The 26,352-nt window shown below is 41.3% G+C and overlaps 1 protein-coding gene across 22 annotated transcripts in view; it reads left to right on the top strand.

Moving 5' to 3' along the window:
- The window catches only part of ERC2 (ELKS/RAB6-interacting/CAST family member 2), a 979,000-nt gene continuing 958,501 nt past the window's right edge, over positions 5,854-26,352 (top strand). For 14 of the 22 annotated variants that reach the window (XR_002337958.1, XR_002337955.1, XR_002337954.1 and 11 more), the window contains exon 1: positions 5,954-6,097. The gene's annotated coding sequence lies outside the window, so the exon portion shown is untranslated. Of the gene's footprint in view, positions 6,098-26,352 lie in introns of all 22 variants that reach the window. The other 8 variants (XR_002337957.1, XR_002337956.1, XM_021070727.1 and 5 more) reach the window with 2 other exon arrangements.

Raw genomic sequence — 26,352 nt, 5'->3', positions numbered from 1 at the left:
TGGCTGGGGAATAAGTGCTACTTAAACTTTATCCATGCTGGCCTCTCATTTACATAACAATCATCATCACTCCTGATGTGGCTTCAGCTCCTCCATCTGAATATAATTTTCTGTTTATCACTTTTAAAGCCTTGTTGTGTTCCTGGCTCTAGAAAAAGGTCATAAACATCCATTTGTATAATAGACTATTGTTCAGCTGCTGAAAAGAAAGGGGGAGATGTGCACTGACATGGAAACTGTCCATGATACCTAAATTTTAGCTGAACAAAATCAAATTGTAGAAGAGTATGTATATTAGGACTCCCTTGATTGCAAGTGGGAGACACCTACTGTAAGCCTTTCCATGACAGTGGAGCCACGGATGCTACCAACTGTTACTACATTGTTATAGCTCCTTGACTAGAGAAGAGAGCTCCTGTGAAAAATGCCAGGAAAGGATTCTGATTGGTCTGACTACGGCCATGTGTCTAGCCCTTGGAGCAATCGGTGTGACCAAGGAGGGAAGATGATATGGCAATTTCTGAAGCCAGAAGAGCAATTTCTAAAGCTAGAAGGAGGAAAGAAGAGATACTGAAAGACAAAAACCATAATTGGGCCTAATTTTTGTTAAATTGTTCAAAAAAATCCAAGAGTATATACCCGGCTGTTAAAAGTATTTGGTTGTCTTTGGAGATAGATTTTCACCTCTTCTGGAATGCTTCAATATTATCTTATAACTGGCTCCTCTTTTGTAAGTTAAAAAAATTTCTTTTAATTTTCTTTAACAGTTTAGGTAAAAAATGGTCCTAAACCAGTAAGATTTTATTTGTTCAGATGATAATGTATCTCATTAATCAAACCCAGGAACAATCATTCTAAAGCTGTTGCCAATTTGGTCCATATTTTTATCATTTAAAATAACTTGTTTTTGTTCATTATTCTCCTCTAAGAAAATTAGTTCCCTTTCATTTAATTGTGTAGTTAAGGCTTTTGTTTGGAAAAGAACTCAGTTTCTCAGAGCTGATCCAAAGCCTGTTTCAAGAAGTGGATGAATTTTTGGCAACGTTACGTAATGAAGCTTTGTACTGTCTGTAAGAGTTGCTTGGTGGCAGACCATTCATTAATCTGAGCCACTTTTGTAGGTGGTAGGATGTATACTTACCAGCACCCTTTCCTGTTTTCGGGCCCAGGCCCTGCTCTATCTTTATCTAGCAGTGGCCCTTGTCCAGAGGCAGGCTGATTAATAGGCCCATCTCTTCTATCTTTGCAGTACAACTGTGATTCTACTTCTCAAATTTATATTAACAATTCTCCTATTACTAAAAGGTGGCTCATATTTACGGGGATACTCAGTGTTTTTTCAGAAAATTATCTCAGTGACTTTTCAAATATGTAGCCTAAAGCAGGTATTTTGTGGACCTTCAAGATCCTTGATTAAGTTGGGTAACATGACCATTTTGGTCCCAAGAAACATTTCTAGTGGCTTATTACCTTTTCTTTCGTAAGAACCCACCCTTTGGGCAAATGTTTTTGTCTTTCTCAGAGAGACTCCTGGCTGTAAAGATAATAGATGTATGCAGGCTTTCTCACCAGCACTGGAACATCAGGAAGTTGGCTGTTAGGTAAAAGCCCTAGTACAAAAAAACCCCCTTGTTTGGAACCCCAAGGTGTAAAAATCCCTCTAACTGAAGCTCCAGATCTTTCTTCTCTTTGTTTTCTTTGTTCCTCAGACGTTCCAATAAAACTTTATTTATAAAAACAAGCAGCCAGCCCATGGGCTGTGGTTTGCTGATTTCTTTTTCAAAAATGTTATACTAAGACATGATTTATTTTGAGATTTTGGTGCCTCCTAAAATTTTGTACCTAAAGTTAGAATCTCACCTCCTCCCCCAATCCTGCCTATTTTAGCATGGAGTTTCACAAATTTGTTTAAAATTCCTGACAATATTACAAATATTAAATGTTGAACATTTGCCCCCAAGGAGGAAAACAGAAGGTTGGTTTTGTTATGTCACTGATATTTCAAACATCTTTTATGTCTCAATACCCTCCTCTCAATTTTATTATTTTTCGCTCACATAATGAATCCCATTATTAGCTTGCTTAAAATTTTTGCTGGCTCCTTTCAGCATCTCCAAGAGTGGAAGTACAGACAGAATTCAAGGTAAGAATGATTCCTGGGTTCTAGAATAGCTTAAATCTCCATAATGCCTTTAGCTTTCTGGAAGGAAAACACGTTAGTATTTGAATGTAACTGCTTTAGTAGCAAAAAGTGTAAGTTAAAGGGACCAGGATTTGGGCAAGGCCAAAAGAATATGTAAGCCTCTAGAATTCTGAAGTTTTTAAAGCTTACATCTATAGATATTCCTCTCCTTGGGGGCTTCTAAGGGGCCATTTTCACCTTGAAGTTGTTTCTGAAAAATGGACATGGTAAAAAGTCTTTTTAATTTTAGAGCTTTTAGCATAATTTAAAATGTGCTAATGAACTACCTTTAAATAGCCAAGTCAGGGAATGCTGTAGGAAGAGGCCGCCTAAGGGATGGGCAATAGCTCACAAAAAATACCCTATAGAAACAGGCAGAGCCCAGGATCAAGCTTCAGCATGGCCATCTGCCATATCTTTCCAGAAGCACAGTGAAGAATCCCCAATTAGCTGTAATAATGTCTACTTACGAGATTTCCCCAAGATTGGTCTTCTTTGGGGAATCTGGTCACTGGGCCAGATTTGGCCATTGAATTCTAGTTGACTGGAGTGAAGGGCTTTGTCTAAGCAATAGGAAGCTGGTTTTCCAATTCAGGGACAACTTGTGGCTGCAAAGAAGAGACACTTGCTCAGACTACATGAGATAGAAAAAAGAAAGGTATATATCTATTTGAAGGACACAGGGGCCTCTCATGGAGCCCAAGGACAGCAAAGCTATCCAGACTTCATGAGTAGCCAGAATAATGGGAATGGAAAATTACTGGAAACCAAGGCACTAATTAAATTGATGTAATTTGGACTTTTAACCAACGTTTTTTTGCAAGCCCCTTAAAGACGTGCATGCCTTGAGATTATAGAGTTACAGAAAACCGTAAATGGAAATTAATAAATGCTTAGTTATAAATAATTACAAAACAACTTTATGGCTTTTCATATTTACAAACATTTCATTCCATTTGAAAACAACTGTCAGTTAAATTTTCTTCTCATCTCACAAAAATTCTTACATATGTTTAATGATTATGGACAAATCAGAGCCACAAGTGAATTAGTCAAATAAGTTTAAAAGCAAAGTTAAAGAAAACTTTCAAAAATTTCTACAGAAAAAAAGATATTTTGAAGGTGCTGGGTTTTTCTACATTTGCTACGATGCTTAGAGCTACAAAGCTCTTAAAACATTTTTGTCAAAGAGAAATCTAAGGCTTAGATTGGCATAGCTGTGCCAATAGGTTGGCTTCCTAAGAGTCAGGTGCTTATTTCTGATCCGCTCAATTGTGGTGACAGAAGTGCTAATGGGTCAGTTCATTGGTCTTTTTTCTTTTGTGACAGCCTGATGATGTTTCTCTTGAACTAAAGTCTACCATGTTAAGAGATATGTACAAATTACCTCATGCCTAAGAAGGACAAATACTTGTGAGTTTAGGGATTTTGTTTCTTATCTAACTGGACTCATCCTGAGGCAAATGACTGTTCTGCGTTACTTATGCATAGTTTTCTTTTTGCTTTAGGCTCTGATATGGCACCAGGTAGGACCTTGAGAACTGGCTGGTGGGGGATTATTGAATCAGCAAAAAGAGAAATCAGACTTGCTCCTAGATTTGGATCCAATGAACTGATTAAATGATGGTGTTGTTGATCTGATGAGCAAGCTTGGGAGAGAAGAGTCTTGGAATATAAAAACTCAGAATCCTGTTTAAGACAAAGCAAGTTTGAGATGCTGGTTAGATAGCCATATTGGGGATTTCAAGTAAACAGAAGTCTTTCCAAGTCTTTTAGGCTTTCAGGAATCTCAGTTTCTGTCTATATGGACTCTCTGTTCTCTTCTCCACTGACCAGATTCCCTGGCAAAGGCCCTAGAGTTGCCTCTCCATGGTCTTTGCCATCATTGTTTCGGGTGCCATAGTTCTGATTTGGGCCACCACAGCTGGTCAGCTCACTGTTCAGTACCAACTGGCTGACTCATTCTCATGGCACAGTTTTGAATACTGTGGAGACAGCCTATGATGACCCACCCAGGGTCAGGTGTCCACCAAAGATGTGACCTCCTCTGGTTGAGTTCACAGAGCATGCAAGGTGCTGCTCTGGACTGAGCAACGGGTAGGGCAGGGAAGTTGGATGTGGCAAGCAAATTTGATGACCTTTCCTTGGGAAACCTTTTCTGAATAACAGGGGGAAAAGTTGCCTATCCTACCTTCATGCTCCTCCAGTTCCCAGAGCTTTGTCCCTTTGTAAGTAGTGTTGTATTGGCCTGTTTTCTCGTGTCTCTTTACTGCACTGTATAGTCCTTGAGGGCAGGAGCTCTGAACCTGCAGGAACTAGTGCAGAGTAGATACTCAGTAAGTATTTGTTGAGTGAATGAATGAATGAGTATGTAGAAGGGACCACCATGATGGAAAAGATGTAAAATAAAATAAAACAAAACTATCAAAAAACCTGGAGCCACATAATAGGTTTTATAAAACATAATGCATTTTGAAAATGTCTGTCCTTAGGGGCGAGGTCTATCAATGGCTACTTGTAAGCATTTTGAACACTGTGTTAATATAAATACTTAAACATAAAGTTAGAGAATGTTGGCTTTAGAAGGGTCTTAAGATCTGTAATTCAGCTTTTTAATTTTTCAGACAAGAAAACTAAGTCTCAAGAGGGTAAAGATGACTTTCAGAGCCCACATCCTTCATCTAACATTTGAATTTCCACCAGGAGGGAAAAAAAAGGAGTCACCCCTGGTCTTAGATGATTCTATATTTCTGCTCACCCAGACATTCTATGTCTGGAGTCGCTTCATTTGAGCTTCCCAGAAGGCTCATCAAGACAGGAAGAAAATCACTGCTCTAGTTCTGCAAATTGACTACTCAGTGAAAGAGACCAAATTTGGAGATTCCCATGGCGTTAGGAAGGGCTCTCCCTAATAGAAAATGGTATGCGCTGGGACTAAGACTTCTTGGGTGAGAGCTTCTGCCCATGCAAAATCTGTACATGCCTCGTACACATTATTTTGACAAGTATTTGCGTGTGTGAATGAACTGACACTATCTATCTTAAAGAGGACGATGCGCAGCAACTGAAAGGCACAGAGAAGGCACTCAACCAATGATAGCAACTATGACGATCATGATGATATGTATTTATTTCTTCTTCCCTTCTTCATCTTCCATTCTTTTTCCCCTGGAGGTAAAGAAAGTAAAAATCTTAGGAAATCCCCTCAGCCCCTAAAGAAGTTTAAGCTAATGGGAGAGTGCCAGGGTAAGGGAACCTCGACCATGACTCTAAAGCTTAACTTAAAAGATAGTTGCAGCCTCTCCACCAAGTGTCATCCCTGTCCATGTCGCCAAAGCCACCTAAATAATCCCGGGAGTGCCCGGCAGCTTTTGGAGGGGGGTACCCGGAAAGGGGTGTCGGAGATAGGAGATGGGAACCAGGTGCCCCGAGACAGCGGACTCCTAAGGAGGCGGCGCTTCGAAGACCCTTGAGCACCCTCACCCCGCCAGGGCCAGGAGCTCTCTGCTGCCTCCCGCGGAGGCGCCAGCGTCCCGGCACCGGCTCCCCCAGAAGCTCCTCGGGAATGCTGGGAATTTGAGTCAGGGCCGCGGCGAGCGAGCGCGCGGAGCGGCCGGGCGGGGGGCCCGCCGGAGCGCAGTTCTGGCTCCTCCCGCGCGAGCGCGCGTCTCGGGACTGCGGCGGGTGCCGCCCCCTCGGCGGTCGGCCCCGCCCGGCCCAGCGCCGGGCCTCGGCCCTCCCAGAAGCTCCCTCCCTCCCTCCCCGCCCAGCTCCTCCACCTCCTCCCACTCCTGCTAGCTCGCGCTCCGGCTCCAGCTCCGGCGCCGGCTCCGGCTCCTCCCGGCCGCCGGGGGCCAAGGCGACGTGAGGTTGTAAAAATCCATGTGGGACGGCCCCTGGGCGAGCATCGGAAAGGTGAGACGTCGACGCCCGGGCCGGGGCCGCTGGGCGCCCGGCTCCCCCCCGGCGCCGGTGCCTGGGCATCCCCCGTGCCGGGTCCCCCTCACTCGTGGGGAGCTGCAATGCGTTATCGGGGGGAGTCGAGGGGTGAACCATCCGCCTGCACTGGGGCTTTCTGAGGCGGGGGAGAAGATGGGGCGGCCTAAGGGCGTATTTGTCTTGATGTAGAAACCCTCGAATTGGAACAAGTGCAAGGCTTCCTCAGGCGCGCGGGCGCCGTTCGCTCGCCCCGGCGGCCCCGGCCACCTCCCGCAGTCCCTCTCCGGCAACCACCCTCACTACCATCGCCTTTCTTCTTTCCATCAACCCCCTCTTTCGCCTGGCTTTCCCCCTCTTGCCTCGAGGGGTGGGATGTTCGCAGGGGCAAGGGTCTCGGGGAATCCCCAAGCAGAACAAAGTAGAGAAAGGTGGAGCCCCGGCTCAGGGGGTGGGGTACCTGGCTGCTTCAGTGGGATTCGAGGGGAGCGTGTTAAAAAAAAAAAAAAAAAAAATCCGTGTCAGGGAAGATGTAGCCGGATTTGTTGGGGAGGGGTAGCGGTGGTGGTGTTTGAAAACGAATGCGATGTGAAATTAAACCGAACGACATTCCTTCCCTCCTCCTTGCCATATCCGAATTATACAAGAAAAGGGATACTTAGAGGGTTGTCCCTATTCATTTTTTTTTTTTTTTAATTTTCTGTCCGAGCTTTTGAAAGATCATTTTAGGACAGTGAAGATTAAGGGCTGCTTTGGTGCGGGATAGTAAAACAGCTCTCCTAAACTCTTCATTCGGCCCTGCTTTATTTATTCTGTACTTGAGGGTCGCGATCCTTCTTGCCTGAGAGGGAGGGTCCGCTCTGTTAAGAGTGGATCGATTTTAGGCGGCTACCTACCTTTGCTGGATGAAAGGCAATTTACTCCCTGAGCGGTGAATTGTCAGCTCCCTCTGTGATTGACAGCCATACCTGCCACTTACGTGGGCAGAACTGGGACCGCTGGAACCTCAAGAGCCAATCAATGTTCGGGAGAGGAGGGCAGTTCCCACTTGTCATGGTTAGTTTCCTGGTTGGCTTTTTAAATCAGTGGTTTTACCTAACCATTGGTTTCCACCAAGTATGATACCCCAGCTGTGAGAGACAAGAGGGAAGAAAACTCCTCGAAAATGGGCTGAGAAGCAATTATGCTTGACTTATATTTGTCATTCCCCCCCCCCCCGTTTTTAGTTGTAGTAGTTGGGGATACTTAGGACATTGGCTTAAAAATGAAAATGAAATGGATCTGTGTAAAGAATGAAATGGGAGAGGGTGTTGGGATGAGAACTGTTCACCTATTTTTCTGGAATTGCAGGCCCCTTTATAAGAAATAGCATTTACTGTTGAGCTATCTGAAAAAGGGTGTGGCACTTTGTCTCCTATGGTCACTCTTGTCCTTGTAAAGTCTCATCGTTTCTCAATACATAGTACTTGGCTCTTGGCTCTGTTGGGTGGATTTATAAGGTGTTTTTGAAGCAGCCAAGCATGCTTTATCTGGATTACCAGGACTAGAAGGGATTCTTTTAGTTTTTGACAGTGTAACTCAACTTCTGGAAGTGAAGACTGTTGTCTTCATTTCCAGTTTGGATGTCAATTTGGAGGTGGCACTGGGGTCAAGCCAGATCCTTTCTGGAAGGTAAAAGAGTTTGCCTTTAAGTTGAGTTTGCTACTAAGGTGAGCCATCTTGTTGATCTGCTTCTGTGCTTTAATGAAAACCTCCCACAATTTTGGGGTGGTGGTAGTGTGTGGATCGTGATGGAAGCATGACTTTCACCAGCAAGATTTTCGAGGGTGGATGGATTGTGGGTGGAAGGACCAGATCCTTCTCAATTCTTTATTAGTAAAAGGCTTATTTTTCAACACTCTTCTCTTTGAATTCAGTGGAAAAATTGCTGGTTGATTTAGAGAGCTGTCACCTTATAGAAGAGGTACCTGGATGTGAATATAAAGCTGTGCATTCAGCATTTCATGAACAGATTGTGAGCCAGAGTACACTGATTAGGATGGTTTTTATGTAGGAGCCAGGTTTGTCAAAGTAGAATTATTACTTTCACTATTGTCATTATTGTTTTTGCATATGCTCACACTTTGGGGAGTACTTCATATGTATTTTTAAAACTCTATAGAGCCCCTATGAGTTAGAGAGGACTATGATTATCCTCAAATTATAGATAAGACAATTAAAAGGAATTAAGTAGCTTGCCACAGTTAAGTGTGAGAATGAGAACTTGAGCCTAGATTTCTCTGACCCAAGCCCAATGACCTTGGCCATGGCTTTGAATTCAAATTATGGTCGTGCACTCTGCATGTGTGCAGTCTGCAGTGTGGGCTCTTCCAGCTTACACAGGGCCTGTTCTGTTAAGAGTCCACTGCAACATTGGTGGTCTTTGCACTGTCTTCTTTGCTCTGCCACTTTGAAAGCTGTTGCCTCACCAACAGTCAAATTAAGTACCTTATTATATTATATATTTACAATATGTCAGCTTTGGTCCAAAGGAAATTTGTTTCCAAACAATGACTTAAAAGAAAGTAAAACAAGGAGCTCCCGTTGTGGCTTAGGGGTAACGAACCTGACTAGTGATCATGAGAACTCAGGTTTGATCCCTGGCTTTGCTCAGTGGGTGAAAGGGTCTGATGTTGATGTGAACTGTGGTATAGGTTGCAAACACAGGTCGGATCCCACATTGCTGTGGCTGTGGCATAGGCTGGAGGCTACAGCTCTGATTCGACCGCTAGCCTGGTAACTTCTGTATGCCCTGTGTGTGGCCCTAAAAAGACTGAAAAAAAAAAAAAAAGAAAGAAAGAAAGAAAGTAAAACAAAATAAAATACACATTCTTTCATTTTTTGATATTTTAAATTTCTTTTTTTAATTTTACGATTTTTATTTTTTTCCATTATAGTTGATTTATAGTGTTCTGTTAATTTCTATTGCACAGCAAAGTGACCCAGTCATGTGTATGTGTGTGTGTGTGTGTGTGTGTGTGTATATGTATATATATATATATATACTTTTTCTCATGTTACACTCCATCATGTTCCATCACAAGTGACTGGATATAGTTCCCTGTGCTATACAGCGGGGTTAAATTTCTTTCTTTCTTTTTTCTTTCTATTTCTCAGTAGTTAAGCTATCACTTGAGTTCAGGCATGTGCTTGTCATTTTATGTTCATTATGGAAAGGCTTAAATTTCTAATTGGAGTTTTGAATAGGTCTTAGTTGAATACATGCTTTTATCATTCAATTGGCTATTTTTTTTTTTTTTTTTTGCTAAAGGCTGGGAATTTTATTTTCTCTTCCACTTACAAAGAGAGTCTTTTTCATTTGTGATTAAATATAAATGTATTTAAAGTTAGTCTATTCAAATAATATGGCCCTCTTGTTTTATTAAGTCAAAAGCCACAGACTTAGGCCTTCTTCCTATTGATGAAACTCAATGGTTATGGTTTGCCAAAACAGGTACCCTGAAAAATGAGTTTATGTGAATGGTGTTGGAATCCACAAAGGGATAGACTTTGATTTTGGTGAAGTTGACTTTATACAATCAACATTTTTGTTTGTTTCACTAGGACTTCTTTAAAACCCTTTTACTGGCTCAGAAGTTAACATTTTGGCTGTTGTATGGGAGACCTATCTGCCAGCCAACAGTTCGGTTTTAGCCATGTTTATATTATTCCTTGCTACTTTTTGTGATTTTCCTTATTTTAGAAAGGTAGCAGAAAGAAAAGAAGACAGAAAGCATTGATATTAATGATAATGTAGAGCTCAAAAATTTAAAACGTTCAATCCAAAGATAGAAATCATTAGATGTACCTAAGGCAGAGATTCTTCAACCAGTTCTTTCTTACCAAAAAAAGGGAACAAAATGAAAGTAAGAAATGCTAATTTATATCAAGTGGTAAGAGACAAATCAATCAACTTTTGCTATATAACAAAACTCCTGGGCTTACAGCAACAGGTATTTATTCTCATCCTCATGAGTCTGTAGGTGGTATTATTATTTGGCTGATCCAGGCTGGCCTCCCAGTGCTGGCTCTGCTATACTCTATAGGTTGGATTCTGGTCTGCTCCACATATGTTCTAGGGTCCAGGCTGAAGGGATAGTAGCTACTTGGGGCATGCTCTTCTCATGGCAGATCACTGTATTCAAGAGCTAAGCCAAATTGCATAAGCAAATATTTCATTAACAATGTTTTTGGATATAGCAAGTCACATGGTACCCAATATCCATCGGTAAAAGTAAACTGCCCAAAATAGGGGAGGGAATATTTGATTAACTATAATCTGAACTTCCATAGTGTGCAAAAAGTATGGTGTTTTTATAGAATTTTATGAATTTATATTTTCATTCTTGGGGGATGTAGTCTTCATCCCCACATTCCCATCCCTAGCTTTATGAAATATAAACCTAGTGTTTTACCTTTGCATTTCAGGAATGCATCATGTTTGATTCAAGAGGACTGACTGTAAAAGCAGATATGAGTATATACATGAAATCACTTATATTATCAAGGCACTATTTATTAGAATCTACTGTGTTTGAGGGACTATGCTCAATGGAGTTGTGAGCATCCAAGTTTTTGTTTGATGTAAGTCCTGCTACCATAGAACTTATTAGGAGTAGATGTCAGGAAAGACTTCTTGGATGAATTGGTATTTTTTTGGACCATGAAGCAGGGATAATGTTAGAGACAGAGATGGAGCAGTGGATATAGTAGAAATGTAAGGAACACATCTGTATGTAATGGGTTATTGCATTTGGCCAGAGGGTAAGGTAGATGAATAATAACAACAACAATAATAATGATAATAATAGCAATAACTGTAGCTTAACTTTTATTAAGCAGTTAACTGTGTGCTAGGTACTGTGCTTAACACTATATATAAAATATGTAATTTAATATTGGGATAGACATTGATGATTGCCTATCCAATGTTCATTCTCTCCTTTCCCACTAAAAGGACTCAGTTTTGTTTGAGATGGAAATGTGCGTGTCTCACTTTCCAAAACTCCCTTACTTGAGTGACCATGAGACTCAGGTCCTATAATGATGTAAATGGATGTTATTTGATGAGGCCTTCCCTAAAAGCTTAGTGGGAGCGATGCATTGGCTGGTATGCCCCAACTGTGTTTGACTCCTTTCTGCTTCTTGTAGCTGGGAAAATGGGTGCCATACCTTGAGTGGCAGAAACCAACTACAACAACAAAGATAAGACCATGTATTAAAAATGGCGTGGATGGAACGTGAAAGAATCTCTGTCTTGATGACACTGTTAAACATTGTACCAGCCTAGACTACCTTCCCTGCCTTCCTCTGTACTTCTTATTGCATAATACAAATAACCTCCTTACTTTTTTTCATTTTTTAGTTTTTTTGAAGTATAGTTGTTTTACAATGTTGTGATGATTTCTGCTGTACAGCAAAGTGATTCAGTCATACATGTATACACATCCATTCTTTTTCAGATTCTTTTCCCACACAGGTCATCACAGAATATTGGATAGAGTTCTCTGGCTATATAGCAGATCCCTGTTGGCCAATCATTCCATACCACAGTGTGCATATGCCAATCCCAAACCCCCAGTCCATCCCTTCTCCCCACCCCCTGACCTGTCCCCTTTGGTAACCATAAGTTTTTCAAAGTCCTTGAGTTTATTTCTGTTCTGCAAATGAGTTCATTTGTACCCTTTTTTTTTAAGATTACACATATAAGTAGTATCATATGATGTTTGTCTTTCACTGTCTGACTAATTTCTAGGTCCATCCATATTGCTGCAGATGGCATTATTTCATGCTTTTTATGGTTGAGTAGTATTCCATTGTATAGGCTGAGTAGTATTCCATATCTTTTTTATCCATTCCTCTGTCAATGGACATTTACCCTCCTTACTTGTAAGCCACTATTTATTTGTAGTCAGACATTATCCTCACTGATACATACCTTCTCAAGAATCTCTCAAATTAGATGCCATTATACCTGTTTTACAGGTGAGAACATCAAAATCAAATTAAGCATTTGCCCAGCATCTAGGATTCATTGCTAGGTCATTTTGAGTTTCAGGGCTGTCATCTTGCCTTTGGCTGGGCAGATAAGTACCACAGTAAAAATAATGTTGGAAAAGTAGCTTAGGGTAAAATTGAAGAAGCAACTGGATTCCAGGTTGAAAATTTGAGTTTTATTTCTGGGTTAATGAGTGTAGTTGGCCCTCGATATATGTGGGTTCTGCACCTGTGAAGAATTAACTGTAAGGGACCTGAGCATTCTTGGATTTTGGTACTCATGGGCATTCCTGGAATCAATATCCTTCAGATACCGAGGGACGACTGTATAAGATGATTTGAAAAAGACAGAGACTGGAGGTTTAAAGATCATTGAGACTTAAGTATGTGACAGTACTTTAATATGAATGAAGGTGGAGGAAAAACTGGGCACAAAGCAAACTGGGAACATGAGAAGAGAATTGAACTGAGTGAAAACAAATCATAATTGGCTGTTCACCTTCTGAGAACAAAACAAAAGTCTCCTGAAGGTTAGTATTAACTTCTACTAATGGCTTCAAGTCTGCCAGGAAGTAGGGAATGAGTAATGTAGAGAATTGCTAATAGGATATGAATCATTATTTAGAGCAGTAGGTGGGTTCTTCTACTTATTGTCCGTACCATTTATTGACCTCTTGATGACCTCCTATGGCATGATTTTGAACTGGGTCTGACTCCATTGTGCCAGTTAATGTTAGCAAAGATGAAAGGTAAGGCCAGAGAGTAGTGTGACAGTACAACAAATTCTGTCAGTGGACTTATTTCCACATCTCCTAAACATTCTGAAGCTTTCTTGGGGGTGCGCAGGGTCACTTTAACTTCTTGGGCCTCCCTTGCCCCTCTACTTTTTTAATCTATAAAATAAAGGATTTGGTTTACATTCATGGTTTTCAAATGTTTTTCAGCTGTAGAAACTTGTTTCCTGAGTAAAAGCTTATCTGGACCCTCAGTATATAGCAAAAAGCAGAGTTGCTTTGAAAATTCAAGGTCCAAATTTATGTAGTCTGGGATATCTTTATGTTGAGGCTTCTGTTCTAAAAAGATCACTACACATTCTCCCAGGCCTAAGATTTTGTGAATCTTAGAGGTGTCCAGATGTTTTATGGAAGCATCCTCTTAACAAATCCCTTTGTTATTCCACAGCTTATTGTGTCTTAGTATCATCTAGGGAAGGGATTGTTAATGTTCACCATAGCTATCTTTTCTCCAGGTGTATGTTGGAAGTGACTTGTGTTACCTCTATGCTAGAACATTTAATTTCCAATGTGAGACTGTTCAGTCCTCTCCTCTGCTGTGAGGATCATGGCAGCATGTGTTGAGATAGAGCTTCCATCTGCCAGCATCCCTGAGTACCAAATAAACAAACCTTTCAGTCAACTGGCATTGAACATGCAATATGACTGGGAAATAAACCATTGTTGTTTTAAGGCATTGGGATTTTGTGATTATTTATGCAGCGCCTTTTTAAAGCTTATCTTTACTAATAGGTTATCTTTTAGCATATCTGCTAAACTTTATTTAACTTACTTTTTAAAATGTCTTTTAGGTCAACCTGAGCCCTGGCCAACTTGTCCTTACTTTGTAGTTAGGAAAGTAGCAGGCAGCATCTACATTATCTATCCATGCAGGTACCTGCACTCATAAATTCTATGAATTGAAATACTTATACTTAATTACATTTGCTGTCATGTTGAAAAAGTCCAAAGATATATTGTGTAGGGTTCCTTATTTTTTTAAAGCCTTTAATTTAATGCCTTGTTGCTTTTTAAGGTAATAGAATTTCAGTGGCTTTCGGAAGAATAATGATTATCAGTTACCATAGTCATGACTACTGTAGATTGAGGACTCATTCATTGATTTGGGAAATATTTACTGCACATATACTATGTGATAAGCACTGGGTGTATAGGGATACACCGTAGATAGTTCCTTACTTGGAGCTTACATTCTAATACGGGGCTGTGGATAAGTTTGCCCTGTTCTATAAACGACACCAGTTACTGAGCATTTACTATATGCTAAGTACTTTACATCTCTTATTTCGTACTCCCTGTAAAAATAGGTATATTATTCCTATTTTATAGATGAGGAAACTGAGGCTCAAGGAATTTGATAAGCTCTGTGAAGGCAAGAGCTTTTGCCTAGAAGAGTCTTTGACATATAGTAGATGCTGAATAAATATTTGTCAAATGAATGAATCAACAGAGTAACTTGCTTAAAGTTAATGCCCTAGCAGAGCCAGAATTTGAACCCACATCTGCTTGACTTTCAGGGCAAAAAGAGTTATCACTGGGCATGGCAGGAATAGTGTGTTTCCACACAATTACAACAAAAGCAACAACTGAGCCCCTCCAGTGTCAATGCCAAAGGTACTAGGAAGATCCAGGTCGTCTCTTTTACAGCTGGGGTTAAGTCTTCTGTATGATTTGCTACTCACTCTGTCTCAGCTGGGGAAAGTCAAGGCAACTACCTACCTGGCTTAATTGCTGATATAACTGATCGCCCTTCTCATGGGCCAATTCAACTCCTGGTCTATTCGGATTTCCTTAGCACTTGGCTGGTCCTGTTTTCTGTGTCTCAAGTTCTGCTTTTAATGCTTTGTATATTCCTTCTCCACTTTCATTTTCCAGATTTGTTGCTTCGAAGTTCCAGGAAATCTGTAGTTGCTGGCACCTAGTGGACACTCAACAAAATTAAAAGAGAGAGAGAAGGAAAGAAAAGCAACCAGCACTTCCAGGAAGGAACTAAGTGATTACTTTTTCTTGGAAGTCAATAGTGAGATTGTAGCCCAAGCAGATGAGGTGTATGAGTTGGATTGGAGGGCATCTCTGGGATACACCTATAGATTGAAGGCCAGTGGCATTGTTCATGGATGCCTTATACCAGTAGCTTTACTTTGCTGTGGTTTGTTCTTCAGATTCTACATTTTGCTCACTTAATTATCCTGTATGTGTGCAGTGTGTGCACCCAAGTGTATGTATGTGTGTGGGGTCTAATACCATTCTTTCTTTCCTCCTGCATTATAGCTTTCCACCTTTAAAGGTAGTTGTAATACTGTGATTTCAGAATGTGAATGAATTGAAGGCAGTAAAGTACATTCCCTGTCAGTGTATTAATAGCAAACTATTAATTCAAGGTAACTTCTTAGTGGCTTAGAAGACAAGAACTTGAGTGGGAATTGAGCAATATGTTCTTTAGGAATACTCTCAGATCCTTATGTAAACTACGAAAGGCTTTCCCCTAAAACAGTATGGCTAATTATAGCAAGAAAGGGCAGGGTTTTATGTAAGAAGTTAAACCTAGTTGTGCACTGTAGTTACTAGTTCTTGTGAAGCAAATTTCTCTAAAACAAGGTGAGTGTGGTCAGGGTGGGAAGTTTATCCTCTGTGGGGCCAAGGTGATTGAAGGTAGGGACCCAAAGTTATTTGGGGTCTGGGCCTGTTCTGAGGGTGAAGAACTTGACTCTGAAGGTGTGAGGTAGGTCTGACCCCTAAGTTATTTTCTTGGTGGAACTGGTGGGCACCAGATTCCTACCAAGATAGCTTTCTTGTGCCTAGTTTAGGGCAGATTAGCTATGCTGCCTTCCTGCCAGCTGGATCTAAGCTAACTTTCATCCTTGGAGGATCAAGACTGTGGTTCAAAGGGCAGGATCCTAGTGGAGCACTATTGTTGATCCCTTTTCATGTTTGACTCTCAGGAGAGGGCTTTGGTGTGTTTTCTTTCCTTTTGGTGATACTTGTTTTTCATTCCCCCACTTTGACTCTCTAGCCATCTTGTTTCTAAAACCTCTCAATGTGGGGAAGCAGAAGGTTTGAGTAATGAATGGGGTGATAGCCTGGCATTCTTAGGAGCTTGTTAACAGTAGCCCCTGTTTGCTGCTGGATAGATGCAAAGACACCTGGGCTTCAGTGACTGCTGTTCATAAGGGGAATTCTTAAGCAGGGGTACATAAGGGGAATTCTTTACCTTTTTTGTTAAGTCTGAGAGTGAACTATCTTTACACACACAGGTTTCAAATATATTGATAGACATCCTTAAATTAGCAACGTGAATAGTCACTTAGAATAACTTCAGAGCAGATTATTTTGGATATAGAGATGTAAGCACTGACCTGTGAGTCAAGGGACCTAAATTCCATTTCTGGCTTTGCCACTAGATTTCTCCTTATATCAGTTTCCTGATATAAATCAAAATCATCTGGCCCTTTTCCAGGTCTAATGTGATTTTTTTTTTTTTATCTTTTTGTCTTTTCTAGTGTCGCATCCACTGCATATGAAGGTTCCCAGTCTATGGGTCTAATCGGAGCTGTAGCCACTGGACTATTCCAGAGCCACAGCAATGTGGGATCTGAGCTGAGTCTGCGACCTACACCACAGCACACGGCAATGACAGATCCTTAACACACTGAGCGAGGCCAGGGATCAAACCCACAACCTCATGGTTTCTAGTCGGATTTGTTAACCCCTGAGCCATGGTGGGAATGTCATGATTTTTTTGTGCAACGGATTTTTCATGCAAAGGATCAACTAAATATTATCATTTTATTAGCTGTTTTATCCTAGAAAACAAGAAGGCTGGTATGCTTTCAAGATGGATTTTATTAACAGAGTTAAGCCATTATATTACATTTTCACCGTATGTGTGTGTGCTTGCTTCATACCAGCTCTCTGCTGAGTACAGGTAATGAAAATGAACAGAGCAGGTGATTTTGAGGGGCTCAGGCATTGATTATGGCCTCAAGCAAACAGGCTATTGTCATGGCAGCTCCAATGGGGGAACACCCAGCCTGTTCTTCTCTGGGAGGATGGAGGAGATTCATGGATAAGGATGAAGGAAGGCTTCTTGAAGGTCACACCTAAGGTGAGGTACAACACTAAGTGGAGTTAGCTTGGGTAGGCTTGGTTTTGATGGGACAAATAGAGGACGCAGTCCAGGTCTAAACATGATCAAGAGAATGGAAATCATGGGGTTTGGGGAGACAAAAGTATATCTGTAAAGCTGGAAACTAGCTTGGCTGGGGTGGGGGGTGGTGAGAGAGACCAGGGAGATGAACAGGCTGAAGACTCTGTGATTCACTAAGGAGGTGAAGTTCAAGCTTAACCATCAAAGGGTTTCAGTAGGGGCCTGACAAAACTGCTGCTGAATTCTTTTTATTCTCCTTTCATGGCAGTAACTACCTGCTTTTGGTGTTTGCACGAGTATGGGGTTTGGAGTTGGGGTGAGGGAGTGGCAGAATGATCTGGAAAATAATGGGAAGATTATGAATATGGTCTTGGGAATTTTACCAGTGTCCATTCTGATTGCATTGACCAAACACACTTAATACAGCCTTAATAACTTCATTTATTTTTTTATTTTCTTTTCAGGTCTGTCTGTGCCTTGTGTATTTATTTATTTAGTTTTTTTAGGGCCACACCCATGGCATATGGAAATTCCCAGGCTAGGAGCTTAATCAGAGCTGAATCAGAGCTGCAGCTGCCGGCCACAGCCACAGCTATGTGGGATCTGAGCCACGTCTGCGGCCTATAACACAGCTCATGGCAATGCCAGATCCTTAACCCACTGAGCGAGGCTGGCGATAGAACCCGGGTCCTCATGGATATTAGTTGGGCTCGGGAACACAACGGGAACACCCCAACCCTAATAACTTTTAAAGACCATTTCCAGGTGAAGATGCTCCTGATTAAAGATTCGTAGGGGGTACTCCACGCTGCTTTTTGGTTTTGAAATTTCTCTGAATGTCATCTGTGACTAGGTTCTTTTCAGTGAGTTTTGAGTAGCACACAGAGAGCATGGATCTTGTTTTAAAATCTTTGCATTAATGGATGAATTAAATTGACTTTGTTAGACTAATAGAAGGAAATATTTGAAATCATTCATAGTATACAACTTCTGAAAGTGAGGAAGGTTATGAATGGAAATGGTTTAATTATTCTGTGAAATGCACAAGATTCAAAGTTATGTGCTGAAACTGTATTCAGCGCCCCATGCATATCAGTGCCACACATGCGATTCTGATTCTACTTTTGTGTGACTTACACCACTTTTGTACATTAGATGGTGACATTGATAAACTGCCTTTCATATATTCATCTTTACCTTCTGTGTTTCAGCTTGTGAACCAGAATTTCAAGCTCTTATATCATGGCCTTACCTGCCAACACATAGCAACATCAACATATTTGTACAGCAGTGTTTGTGCAGTCATTTGAGTATTCCTTTAATCTTGTCATTATTTTATAAAAAGTAAGTGGAAAATGTAAAAATGTAGACAGTAATAAAGGGAGAAATATGAGCCTCATAAACATAATGTACTTGAGAAAGAAGGAAACCATTAAACATGCCCAGTATGGATGGTGTTTACTCAGTCAGATGCTTCGGACTTAAGGTGGCCAGCTCCATATGTAAAGGCCATGGACATATGCACTTTTGGAAAAAAGCTTCAAGGATTATGATAAAGGGCAAGATGTAGTTTAGGATTTTGTTATTTGTTTTGGGAACAGAATTTTCCCTTTTTAACATGTAAGTGTAGTCAACTTTTGTTTGTTCATCTTCTAAAAAAACACATATTAAGAAAGGCATTTTTAGAATTTCTGTTATGGAACAGTGGGTTAAGAATCTGACTGCAGCGGCTCAGGTCGCCACAGAGCTGTGGGCTTGATCACTGGCCTGGCACAGTGGGTTAAAGGATCCAGTGTTGCTGCAGCTGTGGTATAGATTGCAGCTGTGGCTTAGATTCAGTCCCTGGTCTGGGAATTCCATATGCTATGGGTGTGGCTTTAATTTTTTTTTTTAAAGGCATTTTCTATAAAAGTAGTAGATAGAAACTGAACTTCTCACCAATCTTATTTAGGAGAGTCCACCAGAGTCAATAACATAGCCTTTTGGTTTGCTAAATGGCATAGCCGATCATTGTGCCTAACACATTTTTCTGTGTATTTTGGCAAACCAGTAAAAAGAAAACAAAGAAAATAAAATGGCACTTCACAAGGATACATCTCAATGGATTTTCATGATTTCACGGTTTCATTTGATACACTGTGGAACAGAAAAAGACTAATTGCATCTTAGTCCTCATCATATGCCTTAGTGCTGCCAAGATGGTACTTTTGGAGCCAAAGAAAGAAAAGGATAAGGATTAAGGTTTGTGTGCAATTAATTAATCAATGCCATGGCCCTCTAATTCCCCAGGTCAGAAAAGTATGATGGTGATCTGTCTGCCTTGGAGGATCTAATTAATATTTGGGAGCTTGTTTGACTTCCTTCGTGGGCTCTGCCCACCTCTAAGCAAAGGATTGAATCGGATGCAAATTTCCAGTGTCTTTTTATCCCTCTGAGCTAAAATGATAAATGTTAAATCAGGGGGGGATTAATCAGGTAGAAGATGGGAAAGAAAGCTCTTGGATTTCTAATCTCTTCCTGAAACTGAAGACATAGTTTATCAAAAAGGCAGATAACTATTGGATCAGAAGTTCAGGAAACTCATATTATGTACCTGTTATGTGTCAGACACTTGTGTTAACCACACAAGAATTATCTCATTTAATCTTGACAGTAACTCCATGATCCAAGTATTCTTTCCCATGATGAGGAAATTAACATTTAGAGAAGTTAAGAAATTTGCCTGGGTGTCTTAGTTTAGTTTCACCCAGAGGTAGTCCCTAAGACAAGTATTCTAGTGCAAGTAATTGATGAGGATATAACAGGAGACATCAGTAAGTGAACAAGGATATGAGACGGGGAGGAGAAGGCAGCCAATAGATGGGACATTATACAGTAAATTGCTACAGTAGCAACTGGAGTTGAATCTCACAAGGAAATTGTGAAGATAGTGTAAAACACCTGCCTCCAGATGATGTCAAATAAGGGGTGAGAAAGCAGGGATATCTAATGATCAGCTCCTGTTAGATTTTGTTTGTTTGTTTGTTTTTGAAAATTTATTTTTATTAATTAAAAATTTTAAAAAATGGACTATAGTCAATTTACAATGTTGTGCCAATTTTTGCCATATAGCAAAGTGTTCCAGTTATACAGATATATACACATTCTTTTCTTTTTTTGGGGGGTAAAGCAAGAGAGATTTATTAAGGCATCAGAGGGGCATGGGCTGAGCTCAAGATGGCACCAGCTCTGACTGTGAGGAGACGCTAAGCTTATAAAGGATCTGTGGCGGGAATCTCTGCCTGGAGTTCATGGCAGGACCATCAAAGAAGGAGGAAGGGAAGGTCGAGGGAAGGGTAGGGGTTAGAGTCCCATGACAGGGGGCACTTAATCCTTGTAGGTGGCTAATCTATGCTCCACATTCCAGGGAAAAGATCTTGTGCTGGGCCATATGGATATCCACAGCAGGTCTCCAAGATGAATAGTCACATTCGGGTAGTGGGGGTGTCTGTCTCCATCCTCCTGGGAACCCATCATTCCAGTCTTTTGTTACATGGGATAGGGGCGATGGTCCACTCTCCTGTAGCTACTTCCTGCTGGCTAGGGGTGATGACGAGCACTGGGTAGCTGGACATGGTAGGTTCAAGTCACATGTGGCAATCTTGGGATAGTGGTCTTCTTCTGATATTGTCTTATTTTTGTCCAGGCACTGGTGTTTTTATTAGAGCTTGTTTTAGGGTGAGTTTGAAATCATTATTTCTCTCTATAGACTAGTCCAAAGTAGAGTCCCTTCTGCAACTAACAGAATTACCCGGGGCTCTGATGGAGTGATAGGTGTGGGGGCTGGGGCTCCCAGTCACCCTCAGTCTTCTGCGGCCAGGTCGAGGTTGAGGTTGGACGATTAAAGTCTCTCCTCAGGGAGGGATGTGGCCCTCCCCTAAGGGGGTTTGTCACAGTTGACCTTCCAGTGGCCTCTCTTGCTGTATCTGTAACATGGGCCTGGTGAGCCTGGATGGGCCTAGAGGGGCCTTGGGGAAGTTGCTATTGTGTGGGAGCCTATATTTTTGGGAGTCCTGAATGGCAGTTGCCAGCATTTGATATATAGCCTGATCACTTTTTAATTTTTGGCTTTTAGCCTCTTCATCCTGATTATTAAAGACTTTGAAGGTGAGGCTTAAGAGATCCCGTTGTGGGGTTTGAGAGCCATCCTCCAGTTTTGTAGACTGAGAGATAAAGTGAGTGTTTAAGAAAAGACTTCTTTCTACTGAGAAAGGATCTAAATTTGTATATTTTTGGAGTGCTCCATTATGTGAGAAAGAAAGAGGGCAGTGTTTTCATCTGGGCCTCAGCTAATTTCTTTTAGTTTTCGTAGTTAACAGCTCTGTATGCTGCTTTCCAGAGTCCTGTTATGAGACAAGTTACCATGTGACACTGGTGTCTGTGGCTGGGGGAATCTACCTGATAGTCCCAGTTTGGATCCTGCTGCCCCAGCTGGCTGGTGGTTATCTTGACAGTGGAGGTCGCCAGCATGGGCTTGAGTGGCTAACCAGACCCTTTCCTTTTCCTTGGGGGAGAGGGTGGAGGATAAGATGACATAGATGTCGTTCCAAGTAAAGTCATAGGACTGAGTGAGATATTCAAATTGCTTAATGTAGATGGAGGGGTCAGAAGAGAAGGAGTCTAATCTTTTTTAAATTTGAGAGATGCTGGGCATTGAAAAAGGGATATGGATGCAGACTTTCCCTTCAGTTCCTGCAAATTCCCCTAAAGTGAGTAAAGGAGCTGGTTGGGAGGTGTCTTTGGAGGCAGGAGGTCGGGTCTGGAGGAGAAAAAGAATGTATGAGGAGGAAAGAAAGAGGGGTTGGGATTTGGATTAGGTTCGGGAGAAGCTGAGGAAGCCAGGGGTGGAGGAGAGGAGGATTCTGAGTTGGTGGGAGAGCTGGCTGCACAGAGAGGGTTATATGGGGAGGACGATGATCTGCAGGATCAAAGGATGAGATATTAGAACCAGAGGGAGGTGGTTGTGAATGAAGAAGAAGAATTTGAAGTAGAGCAAGAAGAACAGAGTGGGGGTCGGGAGCAGAGGTAAAGAAGGCCTGAACATGGGAACTTCGGACCACTTGCCATTACGGCGACAAAAGTTGTAGAGGTCATGCAAGATATGAAGATCAAAAGTGCCATTTTGGGGCCATTGAGAGCCATTATCCAATGTGTATTGTGTCCAGGCAGCATTACAAATTTAAAACGCTTGGACCTAATGTCTTCTCTTAGTCTGAGAGTATCTAAAGTTTGTAAGATGCAGCCAAGAGACGTGTTCCCGGAGGAGTGGAGGAAGTGTTCCTCATGTTGAGAAGAGAGGACTAAGCAGGACAGAGGGTAAGTAAGGGACCAACTGTGGAAGTGCCACTCCTCAGGCTGGGCGTTCCCGAGGTCCGAGTAGTGGACCCGAGAAGAGAGTGAGGTTGTGCTCTGATGTGGGTGTTCCCAGATCAGAGGAACCAGGGCCGTGGCCTTGGCGTCTTCTGACCTAGCACTAGGATTTGTCTGAGAGGGTTGCGTTCTGATGTGTCAGAGGAACCGGAGCCCAGTGAGCTGACAGAAGACCTGGAAACGTAGCAGTTACTCTCCCAAGAATTTGGAGGCCAGTGTTGAATGTGGAGTTGGTGATGGAAAGGCGAAGTTCCCAGTTGGGCGTTCCTCCCTGGCTGGGCTCCACAGGGTTGGCGGGAAGGTGTGTAGATCAGGGACCCAAACCTGGGTGGGATCCGAAGCTTAGCCCAGAAAGAGCTGCCCCTGCTACCCGGGAGTTTGGGGCACCATTGACATGCTTCCTGTTGCCTTGCCATTCCCTCCCGGGTTTCCGCACCAAATGTTAGGTTTGCCGAGGGAGGAACACACAAGGCCTAGTTAGTAAAGCAAGAGAGATTTATTAAGGTATCAGAGGGGCACTGTCTGAGCTCAAGATGGCACCAGCACACATTCCTTTTCTTATATTGTCTTCCATCATGGTCTATTCCAAGAGATTGGATATAGTTCCATATGCTGTACAGTAGGACTTCATCACTTTTTCATTCTGAATGCAATAGTTTGCATCTACTAAGCCTAAACTCCCAGTCCCTCCCACTCTTTCCCGCCCCCCTGCTCCTTGGCAACCACAAGTCTGTTCTCTATGTCCATGTGTCTGTTTTTGTTTTGTAGATAGTTTCATTTGTGCCATATTTTAGATTCCACAAATAAGTGATATCATATGGTATTTGTCTTTCTCTTACTGATTTACTTCACTTCGTATGTATGAGAATCTCTAATTACATCCATATTGTTGCAGATGGCACTATTTCATTCTTTTTTATGGCTGAGTAGCATTCCATTGCATATATGTATGGTATATATATATATACCTCATCTTCTTAATCCACTCATCTATCAGTGGACATTTAGGTTGTTTCCATGTCTTGGCTATTGTGAATAGTGCTGCTGTGAACGTAGGGGTACATGTATCTTTTTGGATAAAAGTTTTGTCATATATATGCCCAGGAGTGGGATTGCTAGACCACATGTGGTAGTTCTATATTTAGTTTTCTGAGGAACCGCCATACTGTTTTCCACAGTGGTTGTATATTTCCATCATCATTGTAGGAGGATTCCTTTTTCTCCACTTTCCAGCATTTGTTACTTATAGACATATTAATAATGGCCATATTTTTATTAATTTTTAATGTGGTGAAATACATATAAGATTTATCATTTAAACCATTTAAGTGTACAGTTCTGTGATATTAAGAATATTCATGATGTTATACAATCATAACCACTATCCATCTGCAGACTATTTGTGACATCATCCCAAGCTGAAACTCTGTACCTATTAAACAGTGACTCCCCACACCCTCCTATCCCCAACCCCTGGCAACCACTATTCTACTTTCTGTCTCTGTGAATTTGATGATTCTAGGTACTTTATATAAATTGAATCATACAATATTTGTCCTTTTGTGTCTGGCTTACATCACTTAGCATAATATTTTCAAGGTTCATCCATGATGTGGCATGCATCAGTGCTTCCTTCCTTTTTAAGAATGAGTGATAGTCCATTGTATTATAAACCACATTTTGTTTATCCATGTTTTTGGATACATGAATATGGATGTATCCAAAACATGGATACATTGTACATTTTTGCTATTGTGAATAAAGCATCTATGCATATTGGTGTGTAAATATTTCTGTCGGTTTTTTTTTGAGAGTGGCTTAGTCCCTGATACTTCCATCCCCCCTACTCCTTGAAAAAGCTGAGTAGTTTTCCAAGGTTCTAAAAAAGTCCCCAACAGAGATGCTGGTATTGGCAGTGTGAAATCCTTTGAGGCACTCTAAAATTTCAAGTCATAGGGACATTAGTGTGTTATTTAACAGCATTTGCTTGTAGTCTTTACCCAAGTAAGTGGAGAAGCTAGGATTTTGACCTTGGATGCATTTAAAAAAAATTTTTTTTAGGCCAAACCCACCGGATATGGACGTTCCAAGACAAGGGGTCGAATTGGAGCTGAAACTACTGGCCTACACCACAGCCACAGCCAGATCTGAGCTGCATCTGTGACCTACCACACTTCTCATGGCAATGCCAGATCCTTAACCCACTGAGGAAGGCCAGGGATTGAACCCATGTCCTTATGGATGCTAGTTGGGTTTGTTAACCACTGAGACACGCTGGGACCTCCTTGAATCTTGGACTCTTGACTCAAAGCCCATGCTTTTAACTGCTCTACACTGAGTACTATTGTAAGTGTAATAGTCCCGAAATATGAAGATGAATGAGACATTGTTATTGCCTTCAAGGACCTATCAGAGTTGACCTCTGTTTGGCAAAAGGCTCAAGGAAAGACAGGGCATCACATGACACAGTCTGGAACTCCCAGAGCCATTGTCAGCTGGAATTGCAGATAGCAGATTATTGTTCCCCTTTCTTCTGACATCCTGTAGTGAGGCATGCTTAGGCCAGGCACAGCTGGACTCTTCACGGGGCTCTGCTCCAGTACGGACACTCCCATATGTGCTGACCATTGGAGTCATGAGTTAAAACCCACACTCATTGATGCTTCCTGGCATTCACTTGAGCTGTTTGTGCCCTATATTACCTCAGCAGGTTTTATCCTCCTTTGAGCCTTGAGCCTTTCTGAAGATTATCTTCATCTTGATGTCTAAGCATCAGAAGCAGCTATTTGTTAGGATAGAAATTAGGGCCCAGTAATGATAAAGAGAATGTATTTGGAAGCAGTTAAAATGGTTAGTTAGGTGTATGTGTAAAACATCATTTATAAGTGATTTGCATTTATCTAGAGACCTTACATGAGATATTTTGTCCCTGAAAGGATTGATATTACCTAGGTTGGTGTTGGGGCAAAGGAGGAAAGAAATGAGAGATCAATCAGTGAGAAAATGCTGCCCTATATTTTAACCTAAATCTTAAATGTATTGTTGTAGTACTGCATTTGTGGAAGCTGGGTGTATTAGTCAGATATTGCTAGGTTATACCGATAGAACAACTCGAAATATTAGTGCCTTCCTTCTCTCTTATGTGTTGTGTCTGCTTCTGTTCAACGTTGTCTTTATTCTGGAACTTACGCAGAAGGTGTGGTCCTTCCTTGGCTGGGACATTCATTCTCATGGTAAAGAAGAAAAAAACAGTAGTTTACTCACAAGATGGCTCTTACAGCTTTTGTTTGGATATGGGGTGTATCACTTTAGCTCACATTATATTCTATTAAACATGCCACATGGCCAAGCCTTATGTCAGTGAGGCAAAAAGGATTCTCCTCCTATGGGAGGGAGATACTGTAAGGATGGGCTGACTAGAGAGGGACAGTGAGTATTTTGAACAAATGATGCAATTTATTGCACTGGCTAAAATTTTACTCTCATGTGCAATGGCTTAGCAACCTTTTTAACCATCTAATCTTTTTAGGTCCATTGCAACACGTTTAATATTGCTTTTCTTGTGCTCATAAGGAAGAAACATATTGCACTTAAAGGTCTAGTTCTTTTCCTGGGATGCATGTAAAACCACCCACATAGCTAGTATTATTATTCCTAATAATTCAATTAATTGTTACATCTTTCAAGAACTGATCACAGAGGTTGAAGGAGACATTGAGACTCAGAATTTGAATGCCTTTTAGAGTTATATGTGAAATTAATAAAGAACGAATGACTAATTATTGACAGCATGATGATCATCCTTTAAGAAAACAACACAATGTGTCTGTAGTTAATATTGATGATGA

This window comes from Sus scrofa, chromosome 13, assembly GCF_000003025.6.
Source record: "Sus scrofa isolate TJ Tabasco breed Duroc chromosome 13, Sscrofa11.1, whole genome shotgun sequence".
Classification (NCBI taxonomy): domain Eukaryota; kingdom Metazoa; phylum Chordata; class Mammalia; order Artiodactyla; family Suidae; genus Sus; species Sus scrofa.
This window is presented reverse-complemented; position numbering and strand designations above follow the sequence as displayed.